The following is a 12,224-nucleotide window of genomic DNA, read 5'->3' on the forward strand; positions in this document are numbered from 1 at the left end:
TTATTTTTATACTATGTTTAGAATTATTATGTTTTTACATCATAGGGATTCAAGCCTCATAGTATATTTTTATGATAAAAAAAAGTTGGCTAAATTATGACTGAAAATTTTCGAATATTTCGATACCAATCCTACCTATGTGGTCATATTAGACTGTTAATAGTTTATTAAGTTCAAGTTTCCGCTCAAAAAACTCCATGTTGAAAGTGCAGTGCGCCAGTGGGGAAATAGTTAAAAACCACTTCTATGGTGCCAATATAATTAAATATCAGAGGAAGAAATTTCGAAAATTGTTTGAGATTTTTTCAAATTTTGTTAGAAAAAGTAGTATAAACTGTATCCCCACAGACTAGACTTCTTCAAATGCAAAATGTGCGGCTACTTAAGAAGAAAAGGAAGCTGAATTCGTGACTAGTATCACAGACTAGAAACGCAAAAAAATAATGTTTACAGACTTTGAATGCTAATTCAAAAAGTTGAGAGCTCCATTTCAAGTGTCCCTAAAAACAAAAAAAGTAGGCACTCAATCAGAGTTAATTAGTGCTTTAATTAGGCCAATGTTTCTTTTGGCTTTACGCATTTTGTCTTTTGTTTCTGGTACATTAAAAAGATTCAAACAAACACCTACATGTCTGCAAATGTCTTTTTTTCCAGAGGAAAACACAACATACATACTCGCCAAGAGAGAAAAAAGCGCATTAGAGTTAAGAACGCTTGAATTATCAAGGAAAGCACACAAAAACACAATGTTTTGATTTGGTTGAGAGAATCAGAGTAACTAGGTTCCAAAATTGGGAGCGAGAAGAGCGGGGGGCGGATAGACTTCAGCTCCAGATGCTCCAGATGCGGAAACTGCCCCGCCCCCTTATTATGAAAAATGTTTCTGTTTTTGCTTGCATGCAATACGCAGCAAAAAGAAAATTAAGCGAAGGACCGAACAAATGAAGAATTACTGGACGATTTCTGATCGAATGGCACACATGAATCATGACCTGCCGCATGAACAAAACTGATGTGATAAAGAGAAAGGAAACGCTGAGTTGGTCTTTTCAATTGAGACTCTCTTGTTTTGTGATCAACTAGCCAGAAGATAAAGGAACGGAAATGGCGTTCCGTTCTCACACTCAAAAATTGGTAGGTTTTATCTTTCACCCCCTCTCTTTCTTTTTGCAGTGATGTTCTTGAAAACTCAAAAGTTGAAAATGTGATGTGCTAATTCTAATTAATAAAAAAAGAATCTAACTAATACGAAAAAAAAAGTTATTGGGAATTTACATAAGACGTTTCGAGAGAATGAAAGATCACAAGCTCATTTTTTATTGAATAGCTAATAGGGTCGAGGAGTTATTATGATGTGAGTAATACGTCGAACACTTTTTTTAGTTGAATAAGTTAGGAACTTTTTTGAACGTCATTGAAAACATTTAAGTCTAGAGGAAGAAATCCAAAAATAAAAAAAAGTGCAGCTGAAATATTTGAATTTATGTAAAAGTTGTTTTGTTTTTTTTTTCGTGATTGGAAATTTAGGTCAAACTAAACACTCGAATAAAACCGTAAATTAAATTTTGTATAATTTTGAGCAAGTGTTAAACAACTCGTTACATTTTGCACTCAATAGAAATCTTTTTTTGTTTCAGAATTTTAGACCTCTACGTACACCACTGGTTCGCCACGCACGTACAATTTTTCAAGAGTCATAATGCGCGAATTGCGTAAAAACACACTATGGTCATTTTATAAATATTTTGCAGAATGTTCGAAAATGCAATCATATTTTTTGTCTACTTTCCAATAAATTTTAGGAATTTTTTTGAACTGGATACTGAAATGTTCTGAAAAAAACAATTTTATAGTTCAGGTCGTCGAAATGTCAGGTTTACCAGGATTCTTCGAACTATTCATAACATCACAATAGTGATATGTTTTGGCAACAAATAATTTCAGCCTGATATCACCACCTTTTGTTGCTATGAACATCTTTGGAAGCTCACCGCAATCTCAGTTCTGACATTTCACAGTTTTGAATTTTTATTTAACAGTTTTTCACTATGGTCTTTTTAATGAAACATGTCTCGTTCAAAAGTTTGGTGGCTCGTTCAGACACTTACAATTTTTATATTTCATAGAAATTGTTAGAAAATATATTATAGCGAGTTTTGCGGTACGGCTTCTACATAAATCATTGAATTTTTTATTTATGTTTTTAAATTTTTCAATCATAATAAGTACGATAGGTGAGCCAAAGGTTAGTTTTCTCAAATCAAGGAGATATTATAAGTGGTGTTCCGGAAAATACACACCACAATAACTTCCGTATCACGCTCTACTCAATTGTGTGTTTTTATTTTTTACCACCTTTTTATTGACCAATTAGATTTAATATCACATGTTCAGCCACAAGTTTAAGCACCCATTTAATTAGAGGGAAAAAAGAGAAGCCCATTAATTATGTACATAGTTGAAATTCAATAGGATAGAAAGTTTAAAAATTAAAAAAAAAGGATTGAGATATGTAGACGTGATAAACACAAACGGATGCAAGAAATGACGTTTAAGCGGAAAATATTGGTGGAAAAAACTTTTTGAGCCGATTTTTAAACTTAGCGGGCTCTTGGACATACGCAATCCTACCTCAAAAATATTTAGTGCTAAACGTGTTTCGCCCATGGCTATTTTCCCACATTTGAAATCTTCTCCGGAGGCTTTCAGGGCAAAACTGGTCAGAACATTGTCACGTCGATAATTATCAAGTGGAAAAATAGAAACGGCTAATTTCATTGAAATCGATTAAGACAATTCTCATTTTGAATTTGTTTTTTTTAATGTGTTTTTCAGACCACAGAGCCTACAGACTCTCAGCTAATTACAAAATTGAAGTGATTCACTTATAGTCTCGGAGAACATTTTCAAGGAAATTGAATGGGTCCCGAACACCACCCATACAAGAAAAATAAAGTCACATGGGGAGAATGGGTAGAAGTAGTGATGAGATATGAAGCGAATCGAATGAAATTTTGAATTTCGGAGTAGAGGTTGAAGAACAGGGACTAGTTGAGTTAAGAAGTTCTAGGGACTAGAGAGAAAGTGATTTGAGGTCTTACTGGCAATGCTAACTATACAATTCCAGACACGTGCTCTGAGAGAAACTGAAACATAAGGAAAAAGTTGAATATTAAAGTAGTAAAACTTGGACAGACATAGACAGACTTGTTCCAAATATTCATTGAAAAGAAGGGAATGGGTGAGTTTATTTGACGCCGGCCGAAATCAAAATATGATCAAAGATTGATTGTAATGATGACTAACGTTTTGTTTCTACTTGCTTCCGAACGACCGATTGAAACAGCTCTGAAACGTCTATTTCAAGGAGTACACGTCATCTGAAAAAGAGAAGCAAGAGCTAAGAATCTCAATCCACCACCCGCATACATGTTATTCGAAAATACCCTCTCCGGTTGCACGGTGCAAATGAAATCCAAGGAGGGATGCGGTGGAAAACATACGTCAATTGTGTGTGGAAGGAAAATTCTTCTTTGAAAAAAAATGGTTGAAATGAACAGAACAGAATGGCAGAAGGAAGTGAAGAATGAAAAATGGAACGATTATAACTGGCTGTTCTAGTATGCTATTTTTTACGTAATTTATATTTTCAGACTGAAAGAATTCAAAAGGTTAACATTATTTTCAATCTAGCACATATTCAGTTAAAATAAAAGTTATACGATAGGCAAAAAGTAGGCAATAAAACACTGCAAATTTAATTAAAATTTTGCAGAATTCTCATGCTCTCGGCCAGGCGTCAACGCCGAAAACTGTAAAACGGCAAGCTGCTGATTTGCCTAGTTTGCCAAAAACAATTGAAAATCGGAGATTGGGCAGCTTTTCAAATATGCCTAAAATTCGAAAAATGGCCTTTTTTGTCAGTTTGACTAAGCCACCGAAAATTTCTAAACCTATCAATTTTCTTATTTGCCAAAAAAATAGTAAGCCAAAAAAACTCAAAAATCACTTTCTCATTTTCAAAATTATTATTTGCATATTTCCTATATTTAATCGTCAACCACCCGAAAAGATTTCACAAATATAAAATATTTTTAAAAACAAAATGCTAAACCGTGATGGTTTGAAAGCGGCTTCAAACTCAAACTGGAGCCAAAACAAAGGCACAAAAGACTTGAAATCTGAGATCACCAGACGGATCATACACATGTAAATTCAACACCGTCTCCAAAAAAAACATCATCGGGTGCATTACTGTTGGAGTTCACTGCGACCGCGCGTGCGAAATAAAGATCGTCAGATTCGAGCTCTCAGTGATATATGCGTTTTCTAGATCTCACTTGACTTCGGGAGGCTCAAAAAAGAAGCGGCAATGCTTCTGAAAACGACTCGGTGTTTATTGCAAACAAAAAACAAGTGGCGACGTAAAGAAGGAAGAGAAGGGTCCCCCCGGCGGCTTGCTTCTGATTGTCAAATGAGGGGATTTAACGTTCTTTTTTCTCGCTTATAGACTAGTTGATTTTGATTCAAATAAGAATCAAATAAGCCTGCTGAGATTTCTAGAAGTGTTCATAGTAAGTTCCAATTTTAATTTTCAGTAGTTTTTCAACTACTATTTGCGAATATTTTAATAGATTTTGATAGAGCAAGAAACAACAAAACACAGAAGAAATAAAGCCCAACGTACCCAGAATTGAGAAACAGAAACAAAAAACAAACCAATTTCAGAATCAAAGATGGAAAGCCGAGAAATTAGAATTGCAATTCCAAGTAACAATGAAAGTGAAAAAGACGGCGACAATTCCAGCAAAATCGCCACCGATGAAGGATGAATAACAAACACACGGACGCGCTGCTGGTTCGTCTTCTTCTTCTTGACACACACCGCGATTGGTTTATGGTTTCCTGCTCGTCCGAGCGTTTTTAATAGTGTGTATTTCAAAGTTAGTCATTGAAATAAGAATGAAACAATGCGCGACTGGGAAGAATTTGTAATGATCACTCATCAAGTGCGTGGCAAGAAGAAATGTTGGAAAGAGAAGATATATATGGCATAAAATTGAAAACACGACGTATCTAAACTCGCCAACATGACATTATCATAATTACAGTGTGAACACAGTTAGTTCGCTATGTGAGCACAATGGACACACCGCTATTGAGAACTGAGCATTAAGTGAGCATTTTCGAAAGTTCAATATGTTTTCTCTAATTGTCATGCAAGAACACATAAATAACTTTGATAAATTGATATCTTAGGTTTTTTTTTTGTATAAATTTGCACAAAGTTCTGCAGTGGGAAAATAATCAAAACTCATTTTTGTAATGCCAAAATGGCCAAGTATCTAATATTTGGGCAAGCGACAGTGCTTCTTTAAACATCTTTTTTTCTTTGTTTTTTTTCCTGTTTCAAAACAATTGCCATAAATTTTTGTCACACTATTCTTTGATTGAAATGTTCAAATATTGCTGAAATTTTTTAAATAATACTTTCTCAAGCCATTCTAGATTCCACAAATATACATGCCAAGAAATTCCATTTTAAAAAGGCTTAATAGCTTGACAAAAAGCATAATCCTAAAATATATCAGCAGAAAGCACAAAAGTCAAATTCTCGGATGCATTTTCCAAATTGGTCACTTCGGAAAAATATTTTTAATGAATAGCCGGATTAGCTCTTTCCGAGCATCTCATTTCTTGCTTCTCAGAACACATTAACCTTGTTTGTACCGCACAAAACAGAACATTTAAAAAATTTTCACAGAAAAGTGTCACGTAATATTCCAACTACGTGAGTTGGACCAATAGAGGAACTGGAAATACTATAAGGAAGAAGACACGGAAGCTTTAAATTGAGATCGGGTACGCTTTGTTAAGCTGAGAGTTGCAAAAAGAAATATTTTGGGGAGAAGATGGACAGATCAGAGAATCCTTTTCTTTTATTTTTTCCTACCCGGGAAGTACATGTCAAAACATTTGTCTAGCTTGGCCAGGGATGGAGAATCATCATGATTTATTTTCCTGTTTGCAAAGCCAAACATTTCCTGGCTTCTTCTCGTTACTGATCTTAAGCTTGGGATTCCCTGGTTTTAAAATCTTCAAAAAAAATTATAATAAAAAATGAGTGAAAGACGAATTCTCAGCTCTTTGAGAAAAAAATAAGTTGTTTTTCTTGAGCCCTCCCACCTCCTATTTTCCGCACATCGCTGGGGCAAAAATTAGGTTTCTTGTTAAGGATTTTTGTTTTTAATTCAAAATTTCAATGACTACTCTGAAAAATAATTTCTCGAATTTGTGAACAATCACTGGAAAACAGGATGTCAGGAAAATGAGGCAAAAATATGGTAGGTGGGTGGTTGGTGGTAGAGCCAACTAATATAAATAATTCGCCTTGGTATCAAAATTATTTCGGCTAAAATAACATATTTCATTGCATGACAAAACAAAATTTAGAGGAAAAACACGGATGAACTTTCATATATTATTTTAATTTTAGAAATTTCTTGATAACATTTTAAAAGTGCAAAAGCGCCAGATGTTCGGAGCAACAAATAAAAAAACGTCAGATGTATTGTTCTTTGAAACTGAAACAACAACTTCTCAGACAAAAATGTAATTGGTCCCGTTAGAAAAACGTTTGGAAGTATGTCTCTAAGAAATAGTTAAAATTTGAAAAGTTTCCTAATTATATTTTCAATTTCGAAGAGCTGCAAGAAAAAGAAAAAAAAAGAAGAAACTCCTTGAACATGGCTGGAAATTGGGGGAAAAACTGGAAACGTTTTTTGCAAATGGAAAACTTAAGAAGGACGTTTTTTTGGAAGAAAAATTATTAGATTTACAACAAAATGTGTACGAAATGATCTCCTCTCCGCAAAATTGGGTTCGCGGTAAATGGTTTCAAGTGAAGCGTATTTACGGGGGAATATAATCTTTTTTTCCTGAATTTTTTGTCGGTTGAAAAACATTGATAAGAGGCGTGATGAATGAGCACAAGAATAACAATGAAATTTCAAAAACCTGAATCATGGTTTAAACTGTGTTTTCTTTTATTGAAAAAAAGCTTCAAAAAGTGTTCGATCGTTTATTTTTTTGTGATAATCTTCATCTTCGGCTAATAAAATTCAAGATATTAAACGTTTTTCTCGTTTTTAATCCTTTTTCAAATCTATTTACTATTAAAAGCATATGATTATCTTTAAAAAAATTGCACCTAACTTGTTGAATATGGAGTTTAAAATGAGTCTGAATAGGTTCAATAATTATTATGTTAAGCACTAAATGATTTCACACATTCTAAGAATGGTGAAATTGGTTGCAATTATTATTTTCGTGATTTTGATACATCATTTTCGCTATTTTCGATTTTTGAACATTACAACAAATGTTCTGTTTATTTTTGAGCAAATCATAACATTCCTAATCGAGTGAGTAAAAGAATGAGTTTATGTTTTTGTGCACTCAACTGTAAATAAATGAGTTGGATTTTAAGAGAATGGAAGATTAGTAAACGGTGGTTTTTTTCTGTCGTTTTTCTTTGCTTAGTCAAAAATTGCATTTTCTCTGAAAACAAAGCGATTCCAGACATAAGTAAGACATAAGAGTATGACAGATAAGGGTATGACAGATTAAACTAGTGAATAATGATGTTCTCAATTAGAAAAATATATAAAAATCGTGTGAGATTCATGACGGTTTTCTTGTTGTTTTTGGGATTACGTGTTTCCCAAATTATAGCATACTAGCAGTTATTAAAAGTCTGCAATATGATCTCCGGCTAATTTTAAATTTCATAGCGAGGTTTTACAGAAATCGGTGTAGGGGCAGAAAAAAATTGCCGGATTTGCTGGCAATTTTTGATTGCGGCTTACCAATTCCCACTTACACCCAAATTCGCGGTGCTAAAGTGCTACATACATAGCTATGAGGTGTGATTTCAGATTATACATAATAAAAATAAAAAATTTACAGAATATTAAAACTAGTCAAATATAAATTTCAAAGAATATTCCGGTTTAAAAACAATTTCAACCTTTTTCGTGAGATCGGCTTAAAAATCTAAAGGTTCAAAAATGCAATGCACTTCTCGATTCTAACGAATGATTTCAAAAAGAAGACGTTAAAAGTGTGGTTGAAAGAAAAATGCATGCGTCAATTCGAACGCTATGCATACAATGAGCAGGTCACGGTGTTGACGCGAAATGCTGATTGGGGAAGTGAAACTGAAGACTTTTTTCTATTTTTCTTTTCGTTTGCCAATTTCCATTTGCACTTTTTTATTAGTGACGCTCTTGAAAATAAATTACTAGATTGTTATCAAGATTTTTTTTAACTTAACAATGTAATAGAAAGTTGAAAAAACGCTAACTGATTTTTTAAGTTGAAAATCTGCTGAATGGTTTTTTATATTCAAATTGATTTCAACGTAGAGGATGAAAGTTGTTTTGTTTGTTTTCAAATTTCCAAACAAAGTTGAACTTTTCGTGTAACTTCGATCAATTTGAACCCCTACAGTATTTAAATGCAAATCATCGGAAGTTTTTAAATAATTATCCGATTAAATTTTTTAGCTAAAGCTAATTTTCAATAAAACTAATTCTTGAATGATAGCTTCTACACAACACTGAAAAAAAATTATGATTTTCCAAATGAGCTCTGAGGGGTCTAGAAATACAAAAGTCCAATGTTTTAAAATTTTGCTTCGCTTTTAGAAAAATAGGAGTGTGATTATTCAAGGATTTGAAGACTTGAAAGTATGGTTAGTTTTTCTTGAAGTTAGTTTTCTGGTCCGTCCGAGCATCTTTGCCGCCCACTTGAGAATCCTAGAGACTACTGGACATGGGCTAGTAGCTTTCCATACTTGACGGCTATTCGTAGAGAAAAGTCATTTGACAGGGTGATGAAAAGAAATGTGGGATGCGGCGAAAATCTTGAAATTTTGCACTCTTCAGCAGCTAATCGACATACGAACGTCGATATGCCACTCAACCGACGAACTTTGGACAGATAAAATGGATAAACAAAATGGTGGCAGGGAAAGTAAAATGAAAAACGAACTCGAGAGAGGAAGGAAGCGAAAAACGAAAAAATTTCAGGCCACATAAGAGACACACATTCTGAGTAGGAGGACAGATAGATGGACGGATGAAGCGATATATTTCGGAAAAGCAAAGTGAAAAGGAAACTTGAAACTCGAATATGGTGGCATCACTGGAATCCTGCTAAGTCTCCAGATTTTCGTCCAAAACTAAGCTGGAGGATTTGTCATAATTTATATAGTTTCCCACTGCCAAGTAGTTCATTGATCAGTTTTTATGGGGCTCAGTGGAACTAGTGATACATTTTTCAATGCTAACCTTGATTGAACAATTGCAAGAACAATTTCTGATGTTCGTTACAAAATGAAATGACATGGGTTCAGTGCCTAGGTTCCACTACAAGAAAAGCGCCAAAAACATACAATTTCTCATGTATGGAATATCAAAAATGAATGCTTTTTTGACGCACTCGGGGCAATTATCGAGACCGATTTCACAAGAAGTTTTGCGAACGTAAACAATGAAAACATTGTTCGGTCTGAGAACTGAAATCCTGAAATATGACGAACATTCCCTCCTTCTAGACAGGTGCTAATGCCGTCGAAGCTGATATTTCCGGAAAAGGTTGTAATGTCCTTTCTGAGTGATTGCGAAAATATGACCGCGTGGGTTTTGAATTTGAAAACTACAAATATGATGAAAAACACACAGATATAAGAAAAGAATTGCTTGTTATTGGGAAAAATAACGAAAAATAACTAAAACAGCAATTAGAAGAAATTGTTGGTGTGAAAATTTGAATTTCCCAGAGAGAAATGGTATTCTTAGGCATAAAAAATTTAGTTGCATAGGAGCTGTTTCAACTGAAAAAGACCAATATGAAATTCTACAAAATGTTTAGATATATAACTTAGATAACCCTTAGATTTATTTCCAAAATATTAAATTATCGAAAAGTTTTATCAAACAAGATGTTTTTTTGAAAAAGAATTATTGCTTCATTTAGAAATGTTTTAAAAAGTACTTGACTGAATTTTTTTTGTTAATAAATGCAATGTTTTAAAGAAAAAGTGTATGTTTTGAAAATATTACACACTGATTCTAGAACCATATATCTAAATTTTATCAATCAATTGCGAAAAATGGATTTATAAAGTTTTTAAAAAATGTTTTAAGAAGTCTTTAAAATGTTGAAAAATGATCAAATATCATGGTAAAAGTTTTCAACATTTTTTTTTGAAATGTTTCATATTTTAAGACTCAGTTACAACCTATCATTATTTTGGATTTCAATGGAAAAAAAATGTTCTACATTTTTTTATTTTAACGATGTTTTCCTCAATTTTATTTGAACATTATAGCCATTCAAGCTTGCAGTGATCGAAATTAAAAATGATCGAAATTAAAAAAAAAACTTTTTTTTAATTTGCACATTAACAAAAACTTTCTCTAAAAATTTTGAAAAATCTACAATTTTTGAAATATTTTATTATGATATTTTGTTAGTTTTAAAGCTTATAACCGAAAAAATTTTTTTGACAAAATCCCCACTGTACAAAATATAACAATAATGACTACAAAATAAGGAAAACCGAATGGACTCTGTTTTTTGCCACATTTCATGAATAATTTAGTACGTGTTAGAATTATCCATCGAAATGCCGAATCAGTTTTTAAAACAACGGAAATTGGGAAAAAGAAAAACCACGAGGCTTTGACTAGAATGTTTTCATTTTCTGTGAGCAAACGGGTAAGGTTTGTAAAATGTCAAATACCAAGTGTCAAATTTTCATTTTGAAAAGTTGTTTTTATCAACGTTGACTTAACTAAAAAACAAAAACAAAATAAGCTGGCGGTTCTCAAACCTCCTCAAACCTGCAGAAATATCCAAGTTTTGCTTTTTCAAGGCGCTTTTCTCTATCTGACAAGACACGTTTCCAGAGATCTTCACACTCGGGATTTCAGTTTTTTTCAAAAAGAAATATCCCCGTCAACTTGTGAAAATACCACAGACACTGGTGAGTGCATGAGTCACTTATACTGCCCCTACCACTTGCTACTCGTTCTTTTTGAGTCTCACGGTTCTTCTTAAGAAAACAAGTGTAATAAGTCATTTGATATTCAAATGTTGGTGGGCAACTATTTTCCTACGTATGTTATTCCGTGGCTGGAATATTTTTGTATTCTGGAAATATTGAAATATTGAACGAAAAATTCAAACTCTACTCACGCACGGCAACAACCAGAAGCGTGGCACAAATAAGAAAAGTGATAGGTCCCAGGAGGAAGAGAAGGTTCTTTTTCTCAAAGTGATGTTGTTTGTTTTTTCACAGCTCTAAAGAGTTCATAGCTTTATAGAAACCTCAGAAGTTGTTTTTGTAAACTGTGAGCATTTCTTGAAACTGGAAAAAGATAAGTGGAAACGTGAATATTTTCTACCAGACAACCTTATCTACAATTCTGGGCACACTCAAAAATATTTTCTAAAAACAAGACTGATTACTACATACAAACTACTTTAAAATTGGCAAAATAGTCAGAATGTTCGTAAATATTAATTTAACTTTCAAATGAGTAATAATTTATGTGAAAATTATTTTTTTTCTAACGAGAATCACTAGTGCCAACTGGAACAAATAGTTTTGTTTGAACAGCTCTCGAAAACAGAGAACGGAGAACTTTTCTTTGAAAGGAAAATAAAGTGGTACAAGATGAATTACAAAATCAAACAAAAAAGTGAACAGAGGATGGTGAGGTGGAATTCACTATTTGATAAAGTTTTAGTATAGAAGTTAAGTGTATAATTGTTTAAAAGGTTTTGTTCAGGTATGAATTCACAACATATTAGGTCAGATTTATAAGTGAACTACTTAAAAACAGATTTTTTCACATTTAGGCTTTGAGAAACGAGTATTTATGTGATAGCTGATTCCAGGAGTGCGTGAAAATTGAAAGTCAGCAACTTGTCCAGTTTGAAAACTTTCGGCCGTGGCCAATTTCGGCGATTGCCAGATATTTTGATGTGACTGTTTGATCTCTCGGAAACGCGCCAAGTTTCATAACAGACTTTTCAACAGGAGTCGCACGGTAAAAAACGTGCGACGGCACATTTGTGGGCGTAACTTTCCAGCAATAACCGAAAATTGCATATATATATTTTAGCTTCTAGTTCTTATTAATAAATAATTA

General features: G+C 33.3%; 2 non-coding genes across 2 annotated transcripts; one reads left to right on the forward strand and one right to left on the reverse strand.

Annotated features, from left to right (window-relative positions):
• Nucleotides 1-696: 696 nt before the first annotated feature.
• F14D12.13 lies at nt 697-844 on the forward strand. Its single transcript, NR_071087.1, has one exon. It is a non-coding gene; the product is annotated as an Unclassified non-coding RNA F14D12.13 (non-coding RNA).
• F14D12.7 lies at nt 701-848 on the reverse strand. Its single transcript, NR_071088.1, has one exon. It is a non-coding gene; the product is annotated as an Unclassified non-coding RNA F14D12.7 (non-coding RNA).
• Nucleotides 849-12,224: the final 11,376 nt, after the last annotated feature.

The sequence above is a fragment of the Caenorhabditis elegans genome, chromosome X, assembly GCF_000002985.6.
Source record: "Caenorhabditis elegans chromosome X".
Lineage (NCBI taxonomy): Eukaryota > Metazoa > Nematoda > Chromadorea > Rhabditida > Rhabditidae > Caenorhabditis > Caenorhabditis elegans.